The sequence below is a fragment of the Antechinus flavipes genome, chromosome 6 (assembly GCF_016432865.1).
Source record: "Antechinus flavipes isolate AdamAnt ecotype Samford, QLD, Australia chromosome 6, AdamAnt_v2, whole genome shotgun sequence".
In the NCBI taxonomy this organism is placed as follows: domain Eukaryota; kingdom Metazoa; phylum Chordata; class Mammalia; order Dasyuromorphia; family Dasyuridae; genus Antechinus; species Antechinus flavipes.
In genome coordinates, this window is record NC_067403.1 from 132,515,550 (window position 1) to 132,543,304 (window position 27,755).

Here is a 27,755-nt window from a genome sequence, read left to right on the forward strand (position 1 = left end):
CCCAAACTAATTTTGTTACCTCCACAAAAGCTGATTCTTCCTAATTGAACTCTAATCTCATCTCTAGTCTCATCACCATTCCAACTGACATCACATCATCACATCTCTCAGCCTCCCCTCAGAGCAGGGAGCACTCTGATTGTGTTATATACCTGTTTCCTGAATTGTTCTGCCTCAGTTTCCTTGGTGGCAACTTCCTCTTCAGGACTGAGATAATTAGGACAGCAGAGCTCTATCCACTGTAGTATTCCAAAGTCATAAAACTCCAGATGGCTTATCTCAAATGTTTGGGCATCTTTCTGGCTCAGACATCCTGTCTCCTAGCTTCTTCACTACCAACTTATCAGAATTTATAATCCTTCCTTCCTACGCCACAACCTGTCAGAACTGAAGTCGTTCCTGGAGTTTACACTCACCAGAGCTCTGCCCTGTCCTGCCTCCCACCCCAACTCCTCCCCCACCTTTGTTTCCCTGATCTCTGAAGCCCTATAAAAGTCTCTGGAATCCCTTGCTTGTGGTTGGATGCTTTGAGATAAGAGTACCATCCAACAGGCTGGCTGAGACTATGGCTAATATGGCCACCTGTCCAAACTCTCCACTACTAAAATATTAAAAACCCTCTCATCTCTGTCTTGCCTCAGTTTCTCCAGCATTACATTTTGAGAGCTGAAGGATGCAGCATCAAACTCCTCCTTCCTTCACAGAGAGCAGAAATTGGACTTTGGGACATTCCACTTAGCATCTACAATCCAGACTATTTTAAATTTCAACTTTGTGCTACAACATATCCCCATACTGAGTAACATTTACTCTCTCTTCCACATTCCTGCCTCCCTTTGTATGTAGTCTCCTCTCCTTAAATCATAAACTCCTTGAGGGAAAGGACTGTCTTTTTATTATATTCCCTGAGGCTTAACATGATGCCTATAGGGCACATGACAGACAATAAATGTTTATTGAATGAGATTAAATTTCCATCCCCACTGCTATCACCCTTCAAGACACCCTCTGTTCAAAAATCTTTAATGGTTTCCCATTTCCTACAAAGTAAATTATAAGCATTTTCATTTTTTAATAGGGCTCTCCACAAAATTGTCTCAACTCATCTTTTATGCTCTTATCTCAACCTCTACGGTAAACTCTCTCTCTCACCCAGTTTGGACTTGCTTATTGCTCTATGAATGTCCCCCTCACTGTCTCATTTCTTTCCCTTTGCTTATGCCCCATCCTGTGAGTGGATTTCCCTATTAGATCTGTCAAAATCTACCAAAATTTTAAAGTCTTATTCAAACTGCATTCTTGTACTTTAAGCCTTTTCTGGTCCCTGAATGGAACTTACCCTAATGCCAAACTCTTGTAGCATTCTAGTATCTAATAGCACAGCTTGGACTCAAGCCACTTGTGATTCTTATTTATATCTCCTAGTAGATGGTAAATTTACTGAGTAATATCTTTGCCATATTTATGAAAATTAGTACTTTTATATCACATATGCCTTACACATGTCACTGAGTCATTTTTCAGTCTTGTCTGACTTTATTTGAGGTTTTCTTGGAAAAGATACTGAAGTAGCTTGCCATTTCCTTCTCCAATTCATTTTACAGTTGAAGAAATTGGTGATGGTTACAGATAAGGAATAAGTGACTTGCCCAGGGTCACACAGCTAGTATATGTTTAGGATCACATTTGAACTCAAAAGCAGGCTTTCTGATTCCAGACCCAGTGTTTTACCTACTGTGCTACCTAGTGGTCCCAAGTTATACATAGTAGCTATTCAATATGTATGAGTTGGATTAAATTGAAATTTTCTCAAAAGAACAAAAACTTTGAAAAAAAATCTGATGCAAGATTCATATTGTGGAGAGAGAACTAGACTTATAATTATACAATCTGGCTTTAAATTTCAACTTTATTTCTGTAACATTGAGAAAATGAAATAATTTCTCTAGGCCTCAGTTTTCTTATTGTTAAAATTCAGATATTCTTTTAGATGACATTTATGATCCCTTTCAATTCCTAAATCCTAAGTCATGGGAGAAGAGTAAGGCTAGAACTATGATTCTGTTTAGTGAAAAGAACATTAATTTGGAATTAACAGACTGAGATAGAATTCCAGCTTGGATATTTATGGAATCTCTGATTTTGGACAAACCACTTATTCTCTAGACCAGGGTTTCTTAAACTTTTTCCACTGTCAACTCCTTTTCGATGGAGAAATTTTTATATGACTGAGGTAATAGATATTAATATATAATATACTAAATGCATATACAAACTAAACATTTGATAAACAAATCATAAAGAAATTTATTTTAAAACAATTCTTTGATATACAAAATTTTTTTAACATTTAGTAAAGAAAAAAGAAAATTTGCATACTAATTAGATGAGTATGCTTATTTGTTTTTCAAAGAATCAAGTCTTGGAAGAATATTTGATCCCTTTTATTGTTGCCAATTTTTTTGCTACCCACAGTTTAAGAAGATTTGTTTTAGATTAGAATAGGAGTTCAGAACAAGGCCCTTTTAGAAGTTTGGTGAAATCAGCAGATCCCCCCTCAAAATATTTTTTAAATACATAAAATAAAATACAATAGGAACAAAAGTATATAAGGTATACAACGATCATTTTTTAAAGTTCATGAACCTGAAATTAAATGAAAAACATTCTAGAAGCTTGTTATCTTACTTTTAAATGAGAGGATTAGACTGGCTGATTCAGGAAACTCTTTCTAGTTTTTAAATCTATGAGAAAATTAATAAGCAATTGATGTCACCTGGTTGAAAAACAACTAAAGAATACCAAAGGAAATGAAGTGGGAGATGCTATAGCTCACATTCCTTAGGAAGACTGGACAGCTGTGTGTTATCATCATATGGGAGTGCATTCCATTATTTCAGTCCTTCTCCCAAATGCCATATTCCATTTTACATAGTGCAGAGGACAAAAATCAGAGTCCATTCAATGCAGAAGGCAGAGTTTGGAGCAGTCCTACTTCTATCTCAGTCATTTGTTTGTTTTTTTTTTAAACCAAAATAATGTCTTCATGAAGTTCATCAGCCAGATTTTTCAGTCTCCTTTGGCATAAATATTAAAAATGTAATATTTACTATTTCAACCTGTATGACCCTAGGCAAATCATTTAATCTCTGTGTCCCAGATGAATCTTTATAAATTACAGAGCATATAGTGATCTGCTTACATTGGTAGATTTTCCTGATCAGGTTCTCTCTACACTTATGAAAACCAGTTTCAATCCAACACACACATACAACACACACCTTAAGCATATATACATACACATTCACAAAAATAGAATGGAAACAAAATAATCTTTCCCCTGAGTAAATACTGAAAATTGTATTCTATGAAAGGGAAACAAGATAGAGCATTAAAAAAAGCAAAAGAGACAAAGAAGAGTTGTTTTTCTTTACACTGATGATTTTTTTCTTATAGAACACTTTGTCCCTTCTTAAGGAATGAGAAACAGAACAAGAACAAGAATTAAGAGCAAGAAAATGTTCTCTTCCCAACTTTATAATCAATTCTTAAAGCAAAGGCTATGCTGTACTCTACAGAATATTAGCTCCCCAGTAGAAACATAGTAAAATCATGTTGAATTTAATTGCAAATATTTACACTGAAAAAAAATATTATTCAGTTTTGGTGACATAGCACCACATGTATGCTATGTGCCTGAAATGTTCTCCTTTCTCCTACTATTCGTTTCCCTAGCTGCACCTAAATTCTAGCCCCTCTTAAATTTAGTGTCTTCTCTTCAAAAAATGATTTTTAATATCCTGTATACAGCTTGTTTTTAAATATTTGTTTGCTTATTATTCCCACAATTGATTTTGAGCTGTATGAAAGTAGGGACTTTCTTTTACCTCTTGCTTTATCACTAGTGCTTAGCACAGTGCTTAGAATATAATAGTTGTTTAATAAATGTTTTGACTGATTGATATATTTAAAGATATTATTCCACCTCAGAGTCAGAAGATATACATATATACATATATCTGCATATGTATGTTTATATATATACATGTGTGATATACATATGCAATTTGTCTATACATAGATATATCATCATTATTATTTAATATTTTATAAAAATTCTCGTCATAGCAATAAGACAAGAAAAAGAAATGAGGAAATAAACTACAACTTTTTGTAGATGATATGATGTATACTTATATAGTACATATGCAGCTATATATATGTATGCATGTGTACACATAAAGACACATATATAAGTTGTAACTTTGTTCTTTAAGACTTTTTTTCAGTTATATCTCTCTTTTCATGACCCCATTTGAGATTTCTTGGCAGACCCACTGAAGTAGTTTGCCATTTCCTTCTCCAGCAAACAGGGTTAAGAGACTTGCCCAGGATCACACAAATAGCAAGTATTTGAAATCAGATTTGAACTCAGGAAGATGTGTCTTAACTACAAGTCTGGCACTCTATCCACCTGTTTGTCTCTAAGACTATAAATTGCCAATCAAATATTGTTCTACATTAGTTGTAAGATTTTCATCACTGAGACCACACCAAATCTGATTAAAAAAAAAAGCTTTAGAATCTTTTCTCAGCTATGACCCAGAAATAATAAACATTCATAAAATAGGAACTGTCTGTCTCTTTTCAAACCTTCCTTCAGACACAGGATCTGCTGATTTTATTTGTGACTTCTAACAGTTCTGTGGGTGGGCTGAAGGTAAATCCTGCTTGAATGGAGGTGATTGTCCCTGCAGAGTGTTGCCAAAGGTAAGTAGCCTCAGAGATGTAAAAGGCCCAAAGGCAGGGTTACAAACAATGAAGGAATTCACTTTTTTGGACTATGTATTTGATGTAAAGATTTTGTTTGTTGTTGAGTTTTTTTCCTGGCAATGAGGGGAGAGTGAGTAGAAAAACAAATAAAATTTTCTCATTAAAAAAAAAAAAAAGTTTGCCAATGAAATGGAAGAAAAAAAAAGTTATCAATATTCTTAAAAAGATCTCAGCTCTATTTTGAAGAAGTAGGCATCAAACTATATATAAATAAATCTGATAATCTAAATGAAATGGATAAATATTTACAAAAATATAGATTGCACAGATTAAGAGAAGAGGAAATAAAATACTTAAATAGTCCCATTTTAGAAAAAGAAATTGAACAAGCTATTAATCAACTCCTTAAGAAAAAATCTCCAAGGCCAGATGGATTTACATGTGAATTTTACCAAACATTTAAAGTATAGTAATTCCAGCACTATGAAAATATTTGGAAAAATAGGGAAAGAAATCATTAGCAAGCATCATATGAAATGGGGATAAACTAGAACTATTCCCAGTAAAATCAAGGGGTGACATAAGGTTGCCATTACTATTCAATATTGTATTACAAATGTTAGCTTTGGCAATATTCAATATTGCCATTACCAGTATTCAGCATTACCATTACTATTTAATATTGTATTAGAAATGTTAGCTTTGGCAATAAGAAGAAAAAGAAATTAAAGGAATTAAACTAGGTAATGAGGAAACCAAAGTATTACTCTTTGCAGAAGATGATATGATGGTATATTTAAGGAATCCTAGAGAATCAACTAAAAAAACTACTAGAAACAATCAACAACATTAGCAAAGTTGCAGTATAGAAAATAAATTCACATAAATCACCAGCATTTTTATATATTACCAACAAAGTCCAGGAGCAAGAGATACAAAGAGAACTTCCATTTAAAATAACTGTAGATAATATATTTGGGAGTCTACATGCCAAGGCAAAGGCAGGAACTATATGAACACAATTACAAAATACTTTTCACATGAATAAAGTCAGATCTAATAAATTGGAAAAATATCAAGAGCTCCTAAATAGGGCAAGCTAATGTATAAAAATGACAATACTACCTAAGTTAAATCTATTAATTCAGTGCCATACCAATCAAATTTCCAAGAAATTATTTTATAGAGCTAGGGGGAAAAAAAGTTCATCTGGAAGAACCAAAAGTCAAAATTTTCTTTTTTTATATAATTATTTAAATTTTTTGGCAGTACATACGCATGGGTAATTTTTTTACAACATTATCCCTTGCACTCACTTCTGTTCCGATTTTTCTCTTCCCTCCCTCCACCCCCTTCCCTAAATGGCAAGTAGTTTTATACATGTTAAATATGTTATAGTATATCCTAGATACAATATATGTGTGCAGAACCGAACAGTGGTAATAATAACCTGGGAAGAAAAACAAAATGCAAACAATTTTCACCACTCATTTCCCAGTATTACTTCTCTGGGTGTAGCTGATTCTGTCCATCATTGATCAATTGGAAATGAATTAGAACTTTTTTTGTCCAAGATATCCATTTCCATCAGAATACATGCTCATACAGTATTGTTCTCAGTGTATAATGATCTCCTGGTTCTGCTCATTTCACTCAGCATCAGTTCACATAAGTCTCTCTAAGCCTCTTTGTATTCATCCTGCTGGTCATTTCTTACAGAACAATAATATTCCATAACATTCATATGCCACAATTTACCCAACCCTTGTCCAGTTGATGGGCATCTATTCATTTTCCAGTTTCCAGTCATTACAAAAAAGGCTGCCACAAACATTTTTGCACATACAGGTCCCTTTCCCTTCTTTAGTATTTCTTTGGGATATAAGCCCGGTTCCAGATTGCTCTCCAGAATGGTTGGATTCGTTCACAACTCCACCAACAATGCATCAATGTCCCAGTTTTCCCGCATCCCCTCCAACATTCATCATTATTTTTTCCTGTCATTTTAGCCAATCTGACAGGTGTGTAGTAGTATCTCAGAGTTGTCTTAATTTGCATTTCTCTGATCAATAGTGATTTGCAACACTCTTTCATATGAGTGGAAATAGTTACAATTTCATCATCTGAAAATTGTCTGTTCATATCCTTTGACCATTTATCAATTGGAGAATGGCTTGATTTCTTATAAATTAGAGTCAATTCTCTATATATTTTGGAAATGAGATCTTTATCAGAACCTTCTAACTATAAAAGTGTTTTCCCAGTTTGTTGCTTCCTTTCTAATTTTGTTTGCATTAGTTTTGTTTATACAAAGGCTTTTTGATTTGATGTAATCAAAATTTTCTATTTTATGATCAATAATGATCTTCAGTTCTTCAGATATAGGCCCAGTAGAAATACTGCTGGATCAAAGGGTGTGCACAAGTTAATAGCCCTTTGGTCATGGTTCTAAATTGCTCTCCAAAGTGGTTGGATCAGTTCACAATTCCACCAACAATGTATTAGCATCCCAGTTTTCCCATATCCCCTCTGTAAGAATATGGGATTCTGCTGAGAGGGAGTACTGAGACCACCTCGATCCTTGATGCACAATTAGTTTTCTGCCACATTGCAGAAATACCCTTATTGAGCAAGGAGCATTGATTTATCATCATGGGTCTGGAAGGTCACAGCCAGCGGCTCCGTGAACAGAGATGCCTGAACAGGGCCTCTCACCTGTGAGTGAGCTAGATTGGCTCTCTTCCCATTGGTAGATACCATGCATATGCAATACTCGTGAGCTGCTCCTCTGAATGGTGATTGGAGATTGCCTACTGTTCATGTGCTGATCACAGTTGCAAAAATGTGTAACAACAAGGCTGTATGGCATAATAAACTGCAGTTCTTTTCACACTCTTTAAGTCTCCTTCCTCATTCATCTTGCCTCTGAGATCAAAGAGCTCATATGCCATGAGCTCTTAAAACCCAGCAACAACTAGCTCCTGTGAACAGGGATGGACAGGAATCTGGATGGTTGCCATAGCAACCACTTCTAGGTCAAGCACTGCTACATGGTCAAGACAACCTCTATGAGGACTCCAGAGGGAGAGTCTGCCTACCTGCGCTGTTTCAGACCAGGCAGAGTGCTACAGAAAGCGGTTAAGTAACCTAATGAGGCTGAAAATAGGCACCCTACTCCCTTCAGAGAGGGAAGCTTATGTCAGGACTATATATAAATGTTTAAAAGATCAGGGATGCATAGTTCAATTAGGAGACATTAGGAAATTCCTGGACATTGCTTACAAAGTTTCTCCATGGTTACCTGAGGGGTGGCTGTTATAATTATGATAGATGGATTGTTTTTGGTGAACAGTTCATCATTTATGATAAACAATGCCCAGGAGAAATGCAAAAAAAAAAAAAAAGTCATTTTGCTATATATAATCTCATTAAACAGAGTCTGAAATCAGAACCAGAAAAGTAGGTCAGGAAATTTACAGGCAGAGCTCTTCTAATGTAAAAAATGAAATAAAAACTGAGAAAAAGCAGGATCAGAAATATAAAATAAAGACTGTAGCAACACTTAGCAAACAAAAAGCAAAAGTTAATCAGTTATATTCTTTACTTTCACTTCAAAAAGTTTTGCTGGTTAGAGATCAAGGAAAAGACACAGAGGGGTGGGAAGAATTACATCCTATTGTAGAGGAGGATGACCCTTTTAACACAAGACAGAAGAGAAGAAGCACACATGAACCACTTCCCTTTCAAGTTCTAACTCAGCTTAAGAACTCAGTTCATATGTTACAAATATTGTGCCCCAATCATTGGGACAGCATTCTCACCGGCAGTGTTGACTCCAGGCCAGGCAGTGTTCTAGATGACAATTTTTAGAACAGACTCGGTTGACTGCCACTCAGGTTGCTCCAAAATATTTTGAGCAACTTAGTGGCACTGAGACCCCAAACCAACCTGGGAAATGACAGTTCAAGTAAGGACAGATACAAATCAGGAATGGAGGAATAGCTATGCAGTTTTAGAAACCAAGGGACAATCACAGTAATAAAATTCAGGAGCAATGATTATTACTGCCTATCCTCTCATGCATTTGTGAAGTGCCCATTCAACAGTATCAAAGAGGTTTTCAATTAAAAATTCTTGTTATAAAGTCTCTAATACCCCAGTATTCATTAGCTATCCCAGTCATACAAATATATGAGGAAGTTCCTGTGTCTGTAACTATGATTAACATCGACAATATTGAAATATATCTTAAAGGACAAGGAATAGTCACTCCATCTGAACTTACAATTAAAACAAAAGATAATAATTGTGAATTAGCCCTACAGATGGATCCAAATTCAGATGCCATTGTACAAATATATTTTACAAAGGCTACCACACTCATTCAGCCAATACTAACCCTTACTTTGAATAACCAATAGTTTGAAGGATTAATAGACACTGAAGCTGACAAGACTATCGAGGCTGCTTCTCAATGGCCTCCTTGGCAGAGGTAGGAGGCAGTATGGAAGCTTTGATGTCTGCTGAACCGGTAAATTGGCAAAAAGTTAGAAAGACAGGAACCATTTTTCCTTTAATAATAGATGTCTTACATATTAACTTATGTGGTAGGAATATATTACATTATATAATACATTAATAATATATTACAATATATTACATTAGTTTAAAGATGAAAATTACCACAGAATTTTAGGAGGGGTCATTGCTGTTAAGGCTTCCGCCACACCAGCACGAGTGAAGGTATGGACCCTGCCCAAAGAGAAAACAGCGATTCTACATCAATTAGTACAAAAACAATTATAATTAGGACATATTGAGGAAACAAATAGTCCATATAACAAATATATAAATATATAACAAATATACAAATATATAAACAAATAGTCCATATAACTCCCCTGCATTTGTTATGAAGAAAAAATCTGGTAAATAGAGACTGTTAACAGATTTGAGACAAGTAAATTCAGTTTTGAAAGACATGGATTCTTTATAAGCAGGTTTGCCATCCCCAAACGTGATCCCCAGGGAATGGACCTTATGGATAATAGATATTAAAGATTGCTTTTACTCTATCCCACTTCACCCTGAGGACAGGAATAAATTTGCTTTCTTAATACCAACATATATTTCTGAAAGACCTGTAGGGCTGGGGATTAACTCCAGAGGTGATAAACCAAATTATATATGACAAATAGATGTTACACATATGGAAAAAAACATGCATTCATGTTACAGTTGACACTTACTCAAGCTTTGTAATCTGCATCCTCTCAACCAGGAGAAACCACATCTACGCCCACTGAGGCAGAGATCCCACTGCTAAGATTATATCCCAAATAATCTAAAGATTGAAAAAAAAGATAATAGATCTCTCTCTCTCTCTCTCTCTCTCTCTCTCTCTCTCTCATATATATATAATTACTTATATAGACATATATGTATGTCTATATAAGTAATTATATATATATAAATATATCACACACCAAAAAAATGTTTAAAGCAGCATTTTTTGTAGTAGCAAATCATCTGAGTCAAAGGGCATGTTCATTGATTGCAGAATGTCTAAATCAATTGAGATATATATAAAGGCAACGAGATATTAAATCTCTGTAAGTTGTGTTCATTATGAGGAATATAAATAAGAGAAAATTCATAGGAATTGAGTAAAGAAAGCATAACTAGGAAAATAGTACATCCAATGACTCTAGAAATATAAGTGGAAAAGAACAAAATTAATATAATGTTGTATAATTATTATAAATAACCTAAATTGACCCTTTAGAAAAAAAAAAAGGCACCTATCTCCTATATATGCAGTCAAGGGAATATAAATATGGAACTATGTATAAACAATATTAGATTTGTTTAATATGTTGGTTAGTTTGGGTGAAATGAGATTGTTAAAAAGAAAAATTCTTTTACAAGAAATGACTCTGGGAAAGGGAAAGGAGGGATAAATTTGGAAATGAAGGTGATATAAACACAGAAGATATGGATAAATCAAAAACTAATTGGAGATTGATAAATGGTCAAAGGATATGAACAGACAATTTTCAGAGGATGAGATTGAAACTATTACCACTCATATGAAAGAGTGTTCCAAATCATTATTGATCAGAGAAATGCAAATTAAGACAACTCTGAGATACCACTACACACCTGTCAGATTGGCTAAGATGACAGGAAAAAATAATGATGAATGTTGGAGGGGATGCGGGAAAACTGGGACACTAATGCATTGTTGGTGGAGTTGTGAACGAATCCAACCATTCTGGAGAGCAATCTGGAATTATGCCCAAAAAATTATCAAAATGTGCATATCCTTTGATCCAGCAGTGTTTCTATTGGGCTTATATCCCAAAGAAATACTAAAGAAGGGAAAGGGACCTGTATGTGCCAAAATGTTTGTAGCAGCCCTGTTTGTAGTGGCTAGAAACTGGAAAATGAATGGATGCCCATCAATTGGAGAATGGCTGGGTAAATTGTGGTATATGAATGTTATGGAATATTATTGTTCTGTAAGAAATGACCAGCAGGATGAATACAGAGAGGCTTGGAGAGACCTACATGAACTGATGCTAAGTGAAATGAGCAGAACCAGGAGATCATTATACACTTCGACAACGATATTGTATGAGGACATATTTTGATGGAAGTGGATTTCTTTGACAAAGAGACCTGAGTTTCAATTGATAAATGACGGACAAAAGCAGCTACACCCAAAGAAAGAACACTGGGAAACGAATGTGAACTATCTGCATTTTTGTTTTTCTTCCCGGATTATTTATACCTTCTGAATCCAATTCTCCCTACGCAACAAGAGAACTGTTCGGTTCTGCAAACATATATTGTATCTAGGATATACTGCAACATATCCAACATATAAAGGACTGCTTGCCATCTAGGGGAGGGGGTGGAGGGAGGGAGGGGAAAAAAAAAATCGGAACAGAAATGAGTGTCAATATAATGTAATTATTAAATAAAAAATTAAAAAAAAAAACTAATTGGAGATATTAATTGGGTTAGAGCAAGTTTAGGTATTCCTAATGAAATAATGGCACCATTGTATCAAATTTTAGAGAGTTATTCTAGATTAAATTCATCTAGGATATTAATATAAGAAATAGAAGAGGCTAATAAGATAATAGAAAAACTATTGCAGAAAGATGCACTAACAAAAAGAAAAGAAAAAGGATTGCAACTTAGAATTCTAGCTTAGAGATACATACCTACAAGCATAATCATACAAGGTAAGAAAATCATAGAATGGGGATATCTACATAATCAGCCATCCACTTCTTTAAAAACATACCCAGTTACAGTAGCAAAATTAATTTCTAAACTTATCTATAGGTGTATACAATTAAGTGGCAACAAACCTGAGGTGATATATATCCCTTAAAATGGGGATCAGATACAACAATTAATACCAAAAAATCCTGAATGGTAGATTATAATTGAAATCTATGCTGTGCCAATTAAATATGAAAATCCAAAAGGGAATTTTAAATTCTTATCAGAAAATGAATTTATATTTCAGAAAGTTATATCAGAACAGCCAATTCAGGGCAGTATACTTACTGAAGCTACAAATTCTTATTTTGCCTCTATATATACCTTGAGGATGGGCTCCTTAAGAAAATCAAAATACCTTTTCTATCCACTCAGAAAAATGAGTTGGCAGCTATTATAACTGCCTTGATTATATTTCTAGAGCCTATTAATATTATATCAGATTATATCAGATTTGCAGTAGGAATAATATTAAAAGAAGTAATAAGATATTTTGTATGTTTCAAGATTTTCAAGACATAGTTAGGGTTCATCATAATCCTGTATATATTTTACATATTCCTTCCCACACTAACATTGGAGAACCTATATTTGAAGGAAATCATATAGATCAATGTTTTATAGGGACTATAGAAGAAGCATAGGTATCACATCAAACATTTCATCATTCTGCTAGAATGTTAAAAAAAAAATGTTTCAAATTACCAAAGGACAGGCCCAACAGATAGTCAAAGGATGTCCTGCGTGTGTTGTTTGTCACCTCCCTAAATTAGATCAAACCCAGAAGATACCCTAATGAGCTTTGGCAAATGGACATTACACATATATTAAGAGTTTGGGAAATGTAAATATGTACATGTTATTGTAGATACATATTCAGGATTTACTTATACCTCTACTCTAGGAGAAGAAACCACAAAACATGTAATAGACCATTTATTATCTTATCTTACCCTTTTAATAGGAAATCCTCAACAAGTCAAAACTGACAATGGAGTTGCTTGTATTTCTTTACAGTTTAAGAAATTCTGTGCTTGTTGGAGTATTTCACATGTTACTGGAATCTCTTACAATCTTACAGGACAGACTATAGTAGAGCATAATAATAAAACTTTGAAAGCCATGCTTTATAAACAAAAAAGAGGGTAGAAGTCCCCCAAGAACAGACCTCTAAAGCACTATATACTATGAATTACCTCACATTGAATAACATATCCCACACCCCAGCTGACTTATTTTTTTCTTCACTACATCATTTTTCCTCAAAGATGAATAGAAAAGGTTAAAAGGTCAGTTAGGCCACCCCACCCTCCCATCACCGTATGGAAGGATGTCAGTGGGACATGGAGGGGGGCCCTGATAGGGTAATAATTTGTGATTGAGGTTTTCTTTGTATTTCCACAAATGAAAGATAAACATGGATCCTGGAAAGATATAGCTGTGCTGTCCAAATTGATCTAATGCATGAAAAGAAAAGAAGACTCACAGAGGCTTACTATGCTGCCAGGAGAATTGAGCAACATGGCTCCTGTGATTGGCCCTAGTACTGGTACAACTTAAATTGGGAGAAAAAAACCCAAAACCTTCTGGTGCATTATACAAAGCTTATCTTGGGTGAAAATATTTGGATGGGGAGAATACATTCCTGAAGTTCTATTGCATGGTAATGGATCTCAATATTTGATTAAGGAATTTGGTATTAATGAGCATGTCATTAATTTGACATGAGGGGAATCAAGTAGTTTGATAATTAAGTTTAATTTTACTGGACTTAGTAAAGATCCTCCTCATGTGTTACTACAAATGCTAGCTTTGACAGCTGTAGTCTAATACAACCTATTCATTTTCATTATAGATATGATTCTTTTCACAAGCTTTTGTCTAATAGGAAAGTTGCAATTCTCCAAATGCATAAAAAAGGCTTTAAGTCTGTAATGCCACAAAACATATAAAATTTCTTCAATGTAACAACCATTGTTATGGGTATATTGTGACAGAATCGTGAAACAACAACTTCCAGTTGGGGAATCCGTATATCACCCTATCTGGGTCAGGACCTATGAGACTCTGAAGAAGCTGATTCTCCTTTTGTGGACTGAAGAACAAAACAGACTTTGTCACACAATTTGGAAACAGACTTGTGTGTCCTGGCATAATGACTCTCATAATTGCCATGTGCATGGGGGATACCCTAAACAGAATTGGTGGAGAATTAATCAAAAGGGTTTGGATCAGGTTTGGAAAATTACATTACTATTCAGCCTATGAAGGAATATTATCAGAACACAAATGAAAAATGTATTATATAATGCTATTGTACAGGCATGTTTGGGGAATGATTATGCTTTCATGTGGGGAGAAATTGGCCAAGTAACAATAACAAAGGTAGAAAGAATTTATAATGTTACTTGCAGGGAATGCAAGATTTCTGTATGCATAAGAAGTAGGGTTAATACTAGTATTGTATTTGTTATTATGAAGCCTTCATTTAATATGTTACCTATACAAAGTGATAATTGGTATCACACTTGAGTAGGCCATTTCTTAGAGAGCACTGAACATTTACTCAGCAAAAATAGAAAGAAAAGATGTATTTCATGTGTTGTTTTTGGCATAATTGCAATAATTTCTATTTTAGCTTCCGGTGCCTCGATTGCTCTGTCTGTAACCATTGTTCAAAATCAAGGGGTTCAAGCTAATTATTTGCATGAACTTACTCTGAACATCTCTAAAGGATTTGCTATACAGAATAAAACTAATAAGGAGTTTTATGAAGCATTGAGAGGATGTCCTTGAAATAGGGCAAGAAGTGGAATATTGAGGATTAGACAAAGATTGGTGTGTGATTACAAATTTACTAGTTTCTGAATGACTAATAAAGTATTCAATGAGTCAGAGATAGGATAATGGGACAAAATTAGAAATCATCTTACTGGATTATGGGGAAATTCAAATGTTACAATGAATATTTGAAGACCTTCGAAAGATTATATTAGATAAAGAATCACATGAAAGTCTAGAACCTAACTAGACTGCCTAAACAATAGTTAATTGGAACGAGAGCACAAGGAACATTCAGTGCCATTGAACATGAAATTATACTCATAGCATTTGCTGCAATTTTGCTTATACGTATCGGTATCTGTGGACCTACTCTGGTAGGCTGTTTTCTGACCATAATTAAAAAGTTTGCAGAGAATGTCTGCAGGCAGAATCTCAGACTTCAAGGCTTGAGAACACCTAATTAAACAAAAAAGGGGGAGATGTAGAGAACTCCCAGAAAACTAGAAATTTCAGTAACTGGAATGTTACCCTTCTTCTAAGATTGAGTTCATTTAAGCTTAAAATCATGAGAAAACAACGTCCTGGCACAATTACTGGAGCATTGTGAACTTTAAATAAGATTGAATCCCTAGAAACTAACATGTGTAGAGGGCCACAGATAGTGGGGAGCCTTGGGTGAGGTATAAGATCCTTTAGTCCAGTAAAAAGAACCCTGCTGACAGTGTCTGGTTCAGCTCCCCATCTCCCTCTAAGGGCTCTGGTCCTTTTTGAGAAGTCAGGGGATGGTGACAACTTATGTTGTAATTAAAGCAGAGTGATATCAAGTAGCAGAGACATTTACACACAATAGCAAGTTGTTTATGTGGTCCTGCATGCTCAGTATATACTTAGTGCATGCTGCATGTGCTATAATTATATAAGGGTATTAGGGTATATAAGATGGAGAGAATTTAGAATAAACGGGTTGCTCCAGAGAGCTAGTCCAGACATTACAAAAATGCTTCATAAAGTTAAATCACAGAAAACAGAATCCAGGGTTGGTTACAGAACAATATTTTTCATAGTAATATATTGTTTTAAATAAAATAAGCAACATGATTTCTCTCATTAACATTATTCTCTCAGCACTCCCATCTCTTTATTTTCAACCACCACTGTTATCCCATTTGTGTTATGCTGGCCACAACACTATGTAAAAAAGTAGTATCATCTACCTCACAGAGCTATTGTAAATCATCAAAAATGATCTTCTTTGTATCCAACTAGGATCTATTTAGCATGCTGCCTCCACTATAAATTTAAGAACTGTTTTACATGGGAACATGAAAATAAATTGTCAACTCACCACTTTTGACATGGTTTAAGTCCAGATATTTTCACTAGGACATACCAAGCTGACTTCCTTAGTTTGAGTAATGGCTATGACCACCCCCTTCCCATCTCCTATCATGTCCTTTGGTGGTTGCTAGTCAGAGGAACTTTTAGCTGTTCCTATATTCTGGTTTTCTCTTTTTTTGGTCAGGTCTGGGTCTAGACTTGCCCTTTCTCCCCATTGGATTCTTCAAATTGTTTCAAGAATTGTTTCCAATTGTTCTTGCTCCAGTAACTGCCTATGTAGAACCCCTTTCTGAACATAAAGTGTTCTTTGTGAGGTTTTCATGTGACTAGCAAAATCAGTTAATCTCTTTAAGCCTGAATTTCCTTATTTATATACTATTTACCTCATGTAATTTCTAGAGGTAGGGGGAAGAAAGAGGCATGCTTTGTAACTTACAATATGTTTCCCTCACCTTTTTAACAATTTCCCCATTTCCTGTACCTACTTTTCAAGAGATAGAAAGATTCCTTTGGTAGTCCCTAACTTGGATGTTTTATCATATCAGAGGATTATAGGATTTAAGCCAGAAAAGTCTCTAGTCCACAATTCTTTATTTTTTTAATTAAAAAACTGAAGACTAAACACAGATAACAGAGTCACAACTGAATTGAATAACCGAATCACATTATCTTCCATGTAAGTTGGGGCAACTCAGTAGGGTACTCTTCTTTAAGGTTACCCCTGGGAGTAACCCTGACTACTCTGATTTACATCAATCCTTTCCTTTCCCTTCCTTTTCAGTTTTTGAATTTTTTTTTTCAAAATTCCTGTTTTTGCTTCAATAATTAAGGAATTTGTGATTTTCTTAACATGGATACCTACCCCACAGACATAAATCATGAGCTCTCTTCCCCTTAAATACATCTCTGACCTCTCCCCTCTTCCCTCTTGCCTTCAATTTATTTCGTTCCCAATCCACAAGAAACACCTGTGTCAGTAAAAGCTGCTTTGCAACTCCTTAAGTGTTATGATTCACAGCTGTGGAGGCTCTCTGAGAATTAATCTAGCTCTTCACTTAGACATGGTCCTTAACATGTATATTTGTATATATATGCATGTGACTATGAAATATAGCAGTTATAGCAACAAAAATGGAGAAGTTGGAGGAAGGGCAAGAAAGAAGTAATTAAAAGTTCAATTGAAGATCTGTTTGAGGTTCCAGTGAACTATCTTGGGATGTGATATAAATACATAAATATTTGTACACATATATATATACACGGGTGTATACAATGGCACAATCTTCATTTAATTGAGCAGCTTTTAAAAACTTTTGTTTTCTTTCATCATCCACACTATATATACATATACATGCACAAACACACACATATATATATACTTTTAATTGTATATATTATGTATTATATGTATTATGTATACACATATGTGTGTGGGGGGGTATAATATGATGGTACATCTATATATGCATATACACATAGATATGCTTGGGGTAAGTGTAAGTATAGTATACAAACAGATACATGGGAGTTTGAAGCATAAGATATCCCACTGGAATCCACTGAATTCTTGATCCCTGTTCCTCTTCCCTGATCTTCCCCTCCTTCCAATTTCCTCATACATTCCAAAACTCTTTCAGTCTCCCTCATCTGTAGACTCAGAAGTATTTTGGATTTTTACCTATCTCTCACCTCCTGCATCTCATTTTGAATCCTTTGCCAAATTTTGTTGATTTCATCTCGGTAGTTAGGGTCCTGAAGTGGACAGTGAGTTAGTGGATAGACGTCATAGACTATAAAGCTTTAAGATCCCTTAAAAATCACTGAGTCTGAATCCTTCATTTCCGAGATGAGCAAACTCGGGCAGAGAGAGGGAAAGCAACTTCCCCAAAGTCACAGAAAGTTAGAAAGACTAAGTTGATAATCTCATTTCAAAATTAGGTGATATGAGACTATGAATAGCTCATTTAATTTCTCTCAAGTTAAATTACTTCATCTGTATAATGAGGATAATATCTACCTTTTTAACCTACTCAGCTACCTCCCTAACAGGGTTGTGAAAATCACTATCTATATACTTCAAGATTGAAGAGTGCTGCACGAGGAACCTTACCTTTTTTTTAGTTTTATATGGAGGGTTGCTTTTTTTTTTTTTTTTTGGTCATAATCTTATTCAGATTCTGCTTCTAGAAAATCATAGAAAATAGTCACAGGACATGAACAGACAATTTTCAGATGAAGAAAGCTATATGAAAACATTCCCTAAATCACTATTGATTAGAAAAATGCATATTAAGATAATTCTGAGATACCACTTCATACCTCTTAGATTGGCTAAGAAAAATACAATAATAAATGTTGAGGCAAATGTGGGAAAACTGGGACATTAATGCATTGTTGCTGGAGTTCTGAAATAATCCAACCACTCTGGACAACAATTGGAACTATGCCCAAAGGGCTATAAAACCTTCGATCCAGCAGTATCTCTATTGGGTCTCTATCCCAAAGAAATCATAAAAATGGGAAAAGGATCCACACGTGCAAAAATGCTTGTAACAGTCCATTTTTGTAGTAGTAAGGAATTGGAAATTGAGTAGATGCCCATCAGATGAGGAATGACTGAGGAAATTATGATATAAGAATATAATAGAATATTATTGTTCTATAAAAAATGCTAAGTAGGCTCATTTCAGAAAAACCCAGTAAGGCTTATATGAACTGATGCTGAGTGAAGTGAGTAGAACCAAAGAGAATGTTGTACATAGCAACAATAAGATTATATGATAATCAACTGTGATGGACATGGCTCTTTTCAACAATGAGGTGATTCAAGGCAATTCCAATAGACTTGTGATGGAAAATGTCATCCACATTCTGAGAGAGAATTATGGAGATTGAATGTGGATCATAGCATAGTATTTTCACCTTTTATTGTTGTTTGCTTGGATTTTTTTTCTTTTTTTTTTCTTGTGTTTTTTTCTCTTTTGTTTGATTTTTCTTGTGCAGATTTTGCAAAGGTGAATGTTGAAAACTCTACGTGTATTTGGAAAAATAAAATACTATTTAAAATTAAGATCACTATTGATCAGAGAAATGCAAATTAAGACAACTCTTGAGATACCACTACACACCTGTTAGATTGGCTAAGATGACAGGAAAAAATAATGATGAATGTTGGAGAAGATGTGGGAAAACTGGGACACTGATGCATTGTTGCTGGAGTTGTGAACGAATCCAACCATTCTGATTTTTTTTTCATTAATTCCCTTGAGATTCTCGACTTTTTATTGTTCCATATGAATTTTGTTGTTATTTTTTCTATATCATTAAAACATTTTCTTGGAAGTCTGATTGGTATAGCACTAAATAAATAGATTAGTTTAGGGAGTATTGTCATCTTTATTATATTCACTCGGCCTATCCAAGAGCACTTAATATTTTTCCAATTATTTAAGTCTGACTTTATTTGTGTGGCAAGCTTTTTGTAATTTTGCTCATATAATTCCTTACTTTCCTTTGGTAGATAGAGTCCCAAATATTTTATGTTGTCAACAGTTATTTTGAATGGAATTTCTCTTTGTATCTCTTGCTGTTGGATTTTGTTGGTGATGTATGAAAATGCTGAGGATTTATGGGGATTTATTTTGTATCCTGCTACTTTGCTAAAGTTATGAATTATTTCTAATAGCTTTTTAGTAGAATCTCTGGGGTTCTCTAGGTATACCATCATATCATCTGCAAAGAGTGATAGTTTGGTTTCCTCATTGCCTACTCTACTTCCTTTAATCTCCTTCTCGACTCTTATTGCAGACGCTAGTGTTTCTAATACAATATTGAATAAGAATGGTGATAGTGATCAACCTTGCCTCACTCCAGATCTTACTGGGAAAGGTTCCAGTTGAATCCAACCATTCTGGAGAGCAAGCTGGAATTATGCTCAAAAAGTTATCAAACTGTGCATACCCTTTGATCCAGCAGTGTTACTTCTGGGCTTATATCCCAAAGAAATACTAAAGAAAGGAAAGGGACCTGTATGTGCCAAAATGTTTGTGGCAGCCCTATTTATAGTGGCTAAAAACTGGAAATTGAATGGATGCCCATCAATTGGAGAATGGTTGGGTAAATTGTGGTATATGAATGTTATGGAATATTACTGTTCTGTAAGAAATGACCAGCAGGACCCACATTTAACACTGTACACCAAGATAAGGTCAAAATGGGTTCATGACCTAGGCATAAAGAATGAGATTATAAATAAATTGGAAGAGGATAGGATAGTTTACCTCTCAGACCTGTGGAAGAGGGAGGAATTTATGACCAAAGAAGAACTAGAGATCACTATTGACCACAAAATAGAAAATTTTGATTATATCAAATTGAAGTTTTTGTACAAACAAAACAAATGCAGACAAGATTAGAAGGGAAACAATAAACTGGGAAAACATTTTTACAATCAAAGGTTCTGATAAAGGCCTCATTTCCAAAATATATAGAGAATTGACTCTAATTTATAAGAAATCAAACCATTCTCCAATTGGTAAATGGTCAAAGGATATGAACAGACAATTCTCAGATGAAGAAATTGAAACTCTTTTTGGCATATGAAAATCTGCTCCAAATCATTATTAATCAGAGAATGCAAATTAAGACAACTCTGAGATACCACCACACACCTGTCAGATTGGCTAGAGTGACAGGGAAAGATAATGTGGAATGTTGAAGGGGATGTGGGAAAACAGGGACACTGATACATTGTTAGTGGAATTATTATTATTATTATTGTTCTGTAAGAAATGACCAGCAGGATGAATACAGAGAGGACTGGTGAGACTTACATGAACTAATGTTAAGTGAAATGAGAAGAACCAGGAGATCATTATACACTTCGACAACAATATTGTATGAGGATGTATTCTGATGGAAGTGGATTTCTTTGACAAAGAGACCTAACTGAATTTCAGTTGATAAATGATGGACAGAAGCAGCTACACTCAAAGAAAGAACACTGGGAAACGAATGTGAACTATCTGCATTTTTGTTTTTCTTCCCGGGTTTTTTTTTTAACCTTCTGAATCCAATTCTCCCTGTGCAACAAGAGAACTGTTCAGTTCTGCAAACATATATTGTATCTAGGATATACTGCAACATATCTAACATATATAGGACTGCTTGCCTTCTAGGAGAGAAGGTAGAGGAAGAGAGGGGAAAAATCAGAACAGAAACAAGTGCAAGGGATAATGCTGTAAAAAAATTACCCTGGCATGGATTCTGTCAATATAAAGTTATTATTAAATAAAATAAAATAAAATATTAAAAAAAAAAACAATGATACTGTTTGAGGATGTATTCTGATGGAAGTGGATATCTTCGATAAAGAGAGCTAATTCAGTTTCAATTGATCAAAGATGGGCAGAAGCAGCTACACCCAAAGAAAGAACACTGGGAAATGAATATATGCTTGCATTTTTGTTTTTTCTTCCCGGATTATTTATACCTTCTGAATTCAATTCTCCCTGTGCAACAAGAAAACTTCGGTTCTGCACACATATATTGTATCTAGGATATACTGTAACCTATTCAACATGTAAAGGACTGCTTGCCCATCCGGGAGAGGGGGTGGAGGGAGGGAGGGGAAAAATCGGAACAGAAATGAATGCAAGGGATAATGCTGTAAAAAATTACCCTGGCATGGGTTCTGTCAATAAAAAGTTATTATAAAATAAATAAATAGAATTAAGGGATCTCAGAGATCATTAATCTGATGTTCTCATTTTACACTAGAAGAAACCAATGTCTAGGGATTTGAATTAATTTATCCAAGGTCCTATAGAGAGCATGTAACTAAATGGAAATTTGGAACCAGGCTTTTCCCTCTACACCCCAAAGAGCCTACTCTTTGACATGCAAATAGCTTTGCATTTCATTATCTCTCTGGAGAGCCAATTGATTCTTAAGAGTACATAGGCTCCTATATCTATGAGATTACATGCTAAACAATTCCACATAAAGATAATTTTTAAGATATGTGTAAAAGAATTGAGTTCCAAATTTCTTCCTTCCCTCTCTTATCCTCCCTCTCACCCTGAAAAGGTAATAAGTTTAAATGAGTTCTACATGAGCAATCATGTAAGATTTATTTCCCTATTAATCACGTGCGAGAAGACATTATTTCCAAAAGGAAAAAAAATATATATGAAAAAGATAAAGAAAGTGAGAATAGTATGCTTGGATCTGCATTCATACTCCATCAATTCTTTCTCTGAATATGTAGTCTTTTCCATTATAAGTCTTTTGCAGTTCAACAAAGACATTTTTCAATCACCTTAAAAATCATTTTTTCTAACAATATTACTTTACTTTCATATACTTCTATCTATTGTTTTAACCAAACTTCTTTATCCATGCAGCTCACAAACTAACAAAATATATTCTCCCCAAATTGTTAATTAAACAATACCAACCAAAAATAACATGATTACAACTGACAGTAAACTTCACATTCTATTTTTTTTTTTTAACTTCTGTAGTTGTTCATACAAAGGAAGACTGCACTAGTGTGGGATCAACTCTAGCCACTACATTTGGCCTGAATTTTGCTAACAGAGCAGTCCTAGGGACTGCACCTGTGATTTTACTAGTTTAGGATAAGGAAAACTTCCTCTAGTTGACACCTTTCAATAACATCATACGAGAGTTGCCTGGGGGATTGAGAAATTAAGTGACTTTTTTAGAGTCTCAGTCAAAATGTATCAAAGGTGGAAACACATGTCTTCCTGGCTCCAAGACCTTCTCTCTATTCATTTCACCAGACAGTCTCTTTTTGTGTACAATCGTTTCTTAAATTAAATTTAATTAATTAAAGCTCTCTCCCTGCTCCCCTTTAGTCAGCTCCTCCTGATATCTTACTTATTTCTAATATGACATTCTGCTAAATCTAAAACTTCAAAATCAGCTCTTTGTCCCCATATCCAATTAGACATTAGTTCCAGTCAATCTTTTGTTTTTGAAATCCATCCCTTTCTCCCAATTCTCCCATTACTCAGACCCTTATTATCTCAAAATTGTCCTACTGCAAATGCTTTCTGATTTGCCTTATTTCCAATTTTCGTCCAATGTCAAATCATTTTATATAATGCTTCCAGATCAATCTTCCTAAAACACTTTTATCATGACATATACTTGATTAAAAATCTTCAATGGCTCCTCATAGCTTGTGTTCAAAGTCCTTCAGTGTCCTCTCATCTTTCTTTTCCAGCCCAATAGTCAGTATTCCTTTGTGCAAACCCTCTTCAGAGTGATCTACCATTCCTCAAACAAATGTACTTTTCTTCAATCTCTCAGTTTTTGTTCATAACTTTCTCATAACAAAGTCTTTCTATCATTCTCCACTATCAAAATCCTATTCATGGGATGTATTCTGATGGAAGTGGATCTCTTCGATAAAGAGAGCCTTAATTGATCAAAGATGGACAGAAGCAGCTACACCCAGAGAAAGAACACTCGGAAATGACTATAAACTGCTTGCATTTTTGTTTTTCTTCCCGGGTTATTTCTACCTTCTGAATTCAATTCTCCCTGTGCAACAAGAAAACTGTTCGGTTCTGCACACATATATTATATCTAGGATATACTGCGACCCATTCAACTTGTAAAGGACTGCTTGCCATCTGGGGGAAGGGGTGGAGGGAGGGAGGGGAAAAATCGGAACAGAAGTGAATGCAAGGGATAATGCTGTAAAAAAATTACCCTGGCATGTGTTCTATCAATAAAAAGTTATTAAAAAAAAATCCTACTCATGGAATCCCACTTGTTCCAAGATCAAGGAATATCAAAATGAATTCCTAGAGTTATCATTGAGTCCTTTCAATCAACTTTTCATAGCCATATTCACCGTTTTCTTGGCAAAGATACTGGAGTGATTTGCCATTTCCTTCTCCAGTTCATTTTACAGATGAGGAGATAGAGGCAAACAGAGTTAATTGACTTACCCTAGGTCCCATAGATAGCAAGTGTCTGACTTGAACTCAAAATTTAACTGTTTGCCTCAGTTCCTTAAAAAGGAAGGAAGGAAAGAGGGAGGGAGCGAGCGAGGGAGGGAGCGAGCGAGGGAGGGAGCGAGCGAGGGAGGGAGCGAGGGAGGGAGGGAAGGAAGAAGGGAGAAAGAAAGGGAAGCAAGGAAGGAAGCTGGCGAAAGAAATGGCAAACTACTCCAGTATTTTTTCTAAAGAAACCCAAATGGTATCATGAAGAGTCAGACCCAAATGAAAACAAATGAACAATAGTAGAATATTACAGAGCTTCCTGGAAGAGATTTGTAATCACTCAGAAGGATTTGACCTGATCAGCAAAGACTATGTGGATAAAGAATTTTTGTTACCCAAACTGAGATATTCATTTGAATGGATAGCCTTAACCATCAACAGTGTGACAGTGAAGATAGACAGCAAATTGGAGAATTGGAAGAGAGCAGACTGGATTCCTTTTTGGAAATTACAAAGTTCCCTTAATGACTTCTGCTTTCTCATGGAAAAATCTCTTTTTAATGCCAATATTTTACCAGTGTTACTATAAAACATTGAGTAATAGATTACAACTGTCTCTGAGGCATTAAAAATGAAAATCATAGAGAATACTAAAGATTAGGACTTGCACTACATGTCAGTGGGCTTTAACATATCACTAATAAAGAAGAAAAACAAAAATAAAAGATGTCATTGGGGAAATGAAGGATGAAAACAAAATCTTTGTTGGTTACATGACAAGGGTTGGGAATAATTTGTCAGGACAATTTGTTACGGAAGCAACCTGCTAGTGGCTGCTAGGGATCTGACCAGCAGAATAGATCCCTTTATGTGAAAGGATGATAATGATACGAGGACAATGAGAGGCAATTGTATTCTCTGACCTCTCTCCTATTCCCTCTTGCCTCCATTTATTTCATTCCCAATCCACAAGCAACATTTTTATAATAAAGGCTGATTTGCAATTCCTTAAAGTGTGTTATAATTCACAGCTGTGAGGGTTTTCCAGAAAACTGACCCGTCCCTTCTCACTTAGGAATAGTCCTTAACAACAAATGAAGGAAGGGCTTCAGTGTGTTTGTTGTTGGGGAAATTGAGGGAGGTCTTTAGCATGTTTTATGCATCATCTGTGACAAATTTGTAAGAAGACTTGGACAAGCGGTCACACAGGGCAGGCAGATGTGAATTGGTTGCAGGATGAATCCCTGAAGACTCAAAGCTATGAGAGCACAGATCCATGAATTCTAATAGTGTATTTGTTTCCAGAGCTGGTAGTAACATCTATGAAATGTCTATCAGTTTCCAGAAGTTAGGCACTTCAAAGATCATCTAGTCCAACCCTCCAAATTATATATGAGAAATCTGGGATTCCATAAAGCCCCAATGAATAAGTGACAGAATTGGGATTTGAACTAAGGTACTAAAACTCTAAATTTAACACCCACTGCACTATAATAAGTAGGCTTCTTCTAAGTTTTTATATCACTAATTGGGGATAGTAACAAAATTACTGAACAATAAAGTGTCATAGAATGGAGGGAGATTCTGAATCAAAATTGAGAAGGAAGAATTTAGAACTCAAGAAGAGTTTTCAATACTAAGGAAAGGAGGCAGAGTTAAGAGGGAAAAGGAGAGAAAAGTGAGAATGTCAACTGGCGAAACAGATCTAATATCAACAGGTTGATAACCCTAACAGCAAAGTCCAATGTTACTATCCTAAACTGTAGATCAATTCATCCTAAGGCAATTACTCTGAGTTCATGTTGAATTTCCACTCCATTTTTAAATTGCATCATAAAGATTAACATTTGAAGATACAAGATCTTTAACTTTTAAATGAATGTCATAAATTATGAAACTTGCTGTTATATGAAGTAATTATACTACTTTAATTGCAGTCATTCACATATTACTTCTTCATGGGCAACCCACACACTTTGTCCCCTTTCTTTTGTCCCTGCAATCTAATCTCTAAATGGAAAGTACTGAAGTTTATAAATCAATCCACAATGTTTTCTCAGGGCTTGTAATACACAGCACAAAGAATGCTGGTCAGTCCAAGTCAGGTTTTACAATTTGCTCCAGATTTTAAAAATCAGATGTCCAGGGAAGCATTGAGACTGTACTGTGTAACATGAGAACACTTGCCTGATAACTAATTAAACCGTTGGTAAACTTTGGAATCTGTCACTCTTAAAATGGAACCTAATAGCTTAGGTCATCTTCTTTACTTTTCTTGCACTCTTCAGCATCATCCCACTCTTAACAAGCACAGCAAAAAGAATTAAAATAACTATAATTAATGATATAAGTCTTAGTTTATTTCAGAACAACAGCTGATATAGACCTTGTTCCATTTTTGACTCCCCTTCCTGAAGTACACTCTTTCTGTATTGAGACATAATGATTGCATCACAAGAAAATATTTATTGGATTCACACCCTGAAAAGACATGTAAAAATGATTGAAAATTTTAAAAAGATTATCAAAAAAATCTGCTCAGGTCTATACATTGTTTCCTCTAATTCTTCAAAACATATTATTTTGTTGTTAATTTTTCTAAAGTGTTCTCTTTCCTTGTGCTATGGAGTTGATGTCAGGTTCTCAAAATCTATATCAATGAAGTACAAGATCTGAAAGATACCACCAAGCTGGAATGGCTTTGAACATGAACTTGATATAATTGGTTATCTATGTCATAGAAAGTCCAGGATAGCTAAGTTTGAAAAAGATCCTCCTCCCCACCCCGACAAGAGGGCTGTCTCTGAAATGATGTTTTAGCCATCACAACTTAAAAAGGCCATCTCTCAAAAGATAATAGGATTTGTCATGTATGTTCAAGGGAGTACTTCATTGATGAAAACACAGATGCTTTAGTATGGAAGTATTTTGATAACAACGATGATGATGATGATATTTGGATAGAACTTCATGACTCATTGGATGTTTTACATTAATTATTTCATTTGCTCCTTATAAACAACTCTGAGATGATCAGAGTGAATATTATTATCCTCATTTTTCAGATTAAGAAACTGAGTCTCAGACAGGTAAATGATTAGATTAATGCTAGTGAGGGCAGGGGTAGTTAATATTAAGGATATAGCACCAGCCTTGGAATCAGTAGAACCCCAATTCAAATTTGATCTCAGACACTTAGCTGTGTGACTTCAGGCAAGTCACCAATTTTGCTTGCCTCAGTGTCCTCCTCTGTAAAATGATTTGGAGGAGGAAATGGCAAACTATTCCAGTATTTTTGCCAAAAAAATCCCAAATAGAGTCACTGAGAATGACTATTTCATGACTGAAACTGAAACCACTCAACTAGTGAGTTACAGAGCTGGGATTTGAATCAGTTCTTCACCTCTAAATGTAATATTAAGATAGAGTTTCCATATAATGGAAACACAGAAATTGTATTAAGATGAAGATCTCAAGTGATACACAAAGAAAAGAATTGTTTCTTCAGATTATTACTTCCCTTCAATCATTAATGCCCTGCCTATGGCAAGACTTCAATGAACTGATGCTAAGTAACATCAATGT

The 27,755-nt window shown here is 34.9% G+C and overlaps 1 protein-coding gene across 1 annotated transcript in view; it reads right to left on the bottom strand.

Annotated features, from left to right (window-relative positions):
* The window catches only part of ENPEP (glutamyl aminopeptidase), a 116,802-nt gene that overhangs the window by 83,288 nt on the left and 5,759 nt on the right, over positions 1–27,755 (bottom strand). The window lies entirely within an intron of this gene.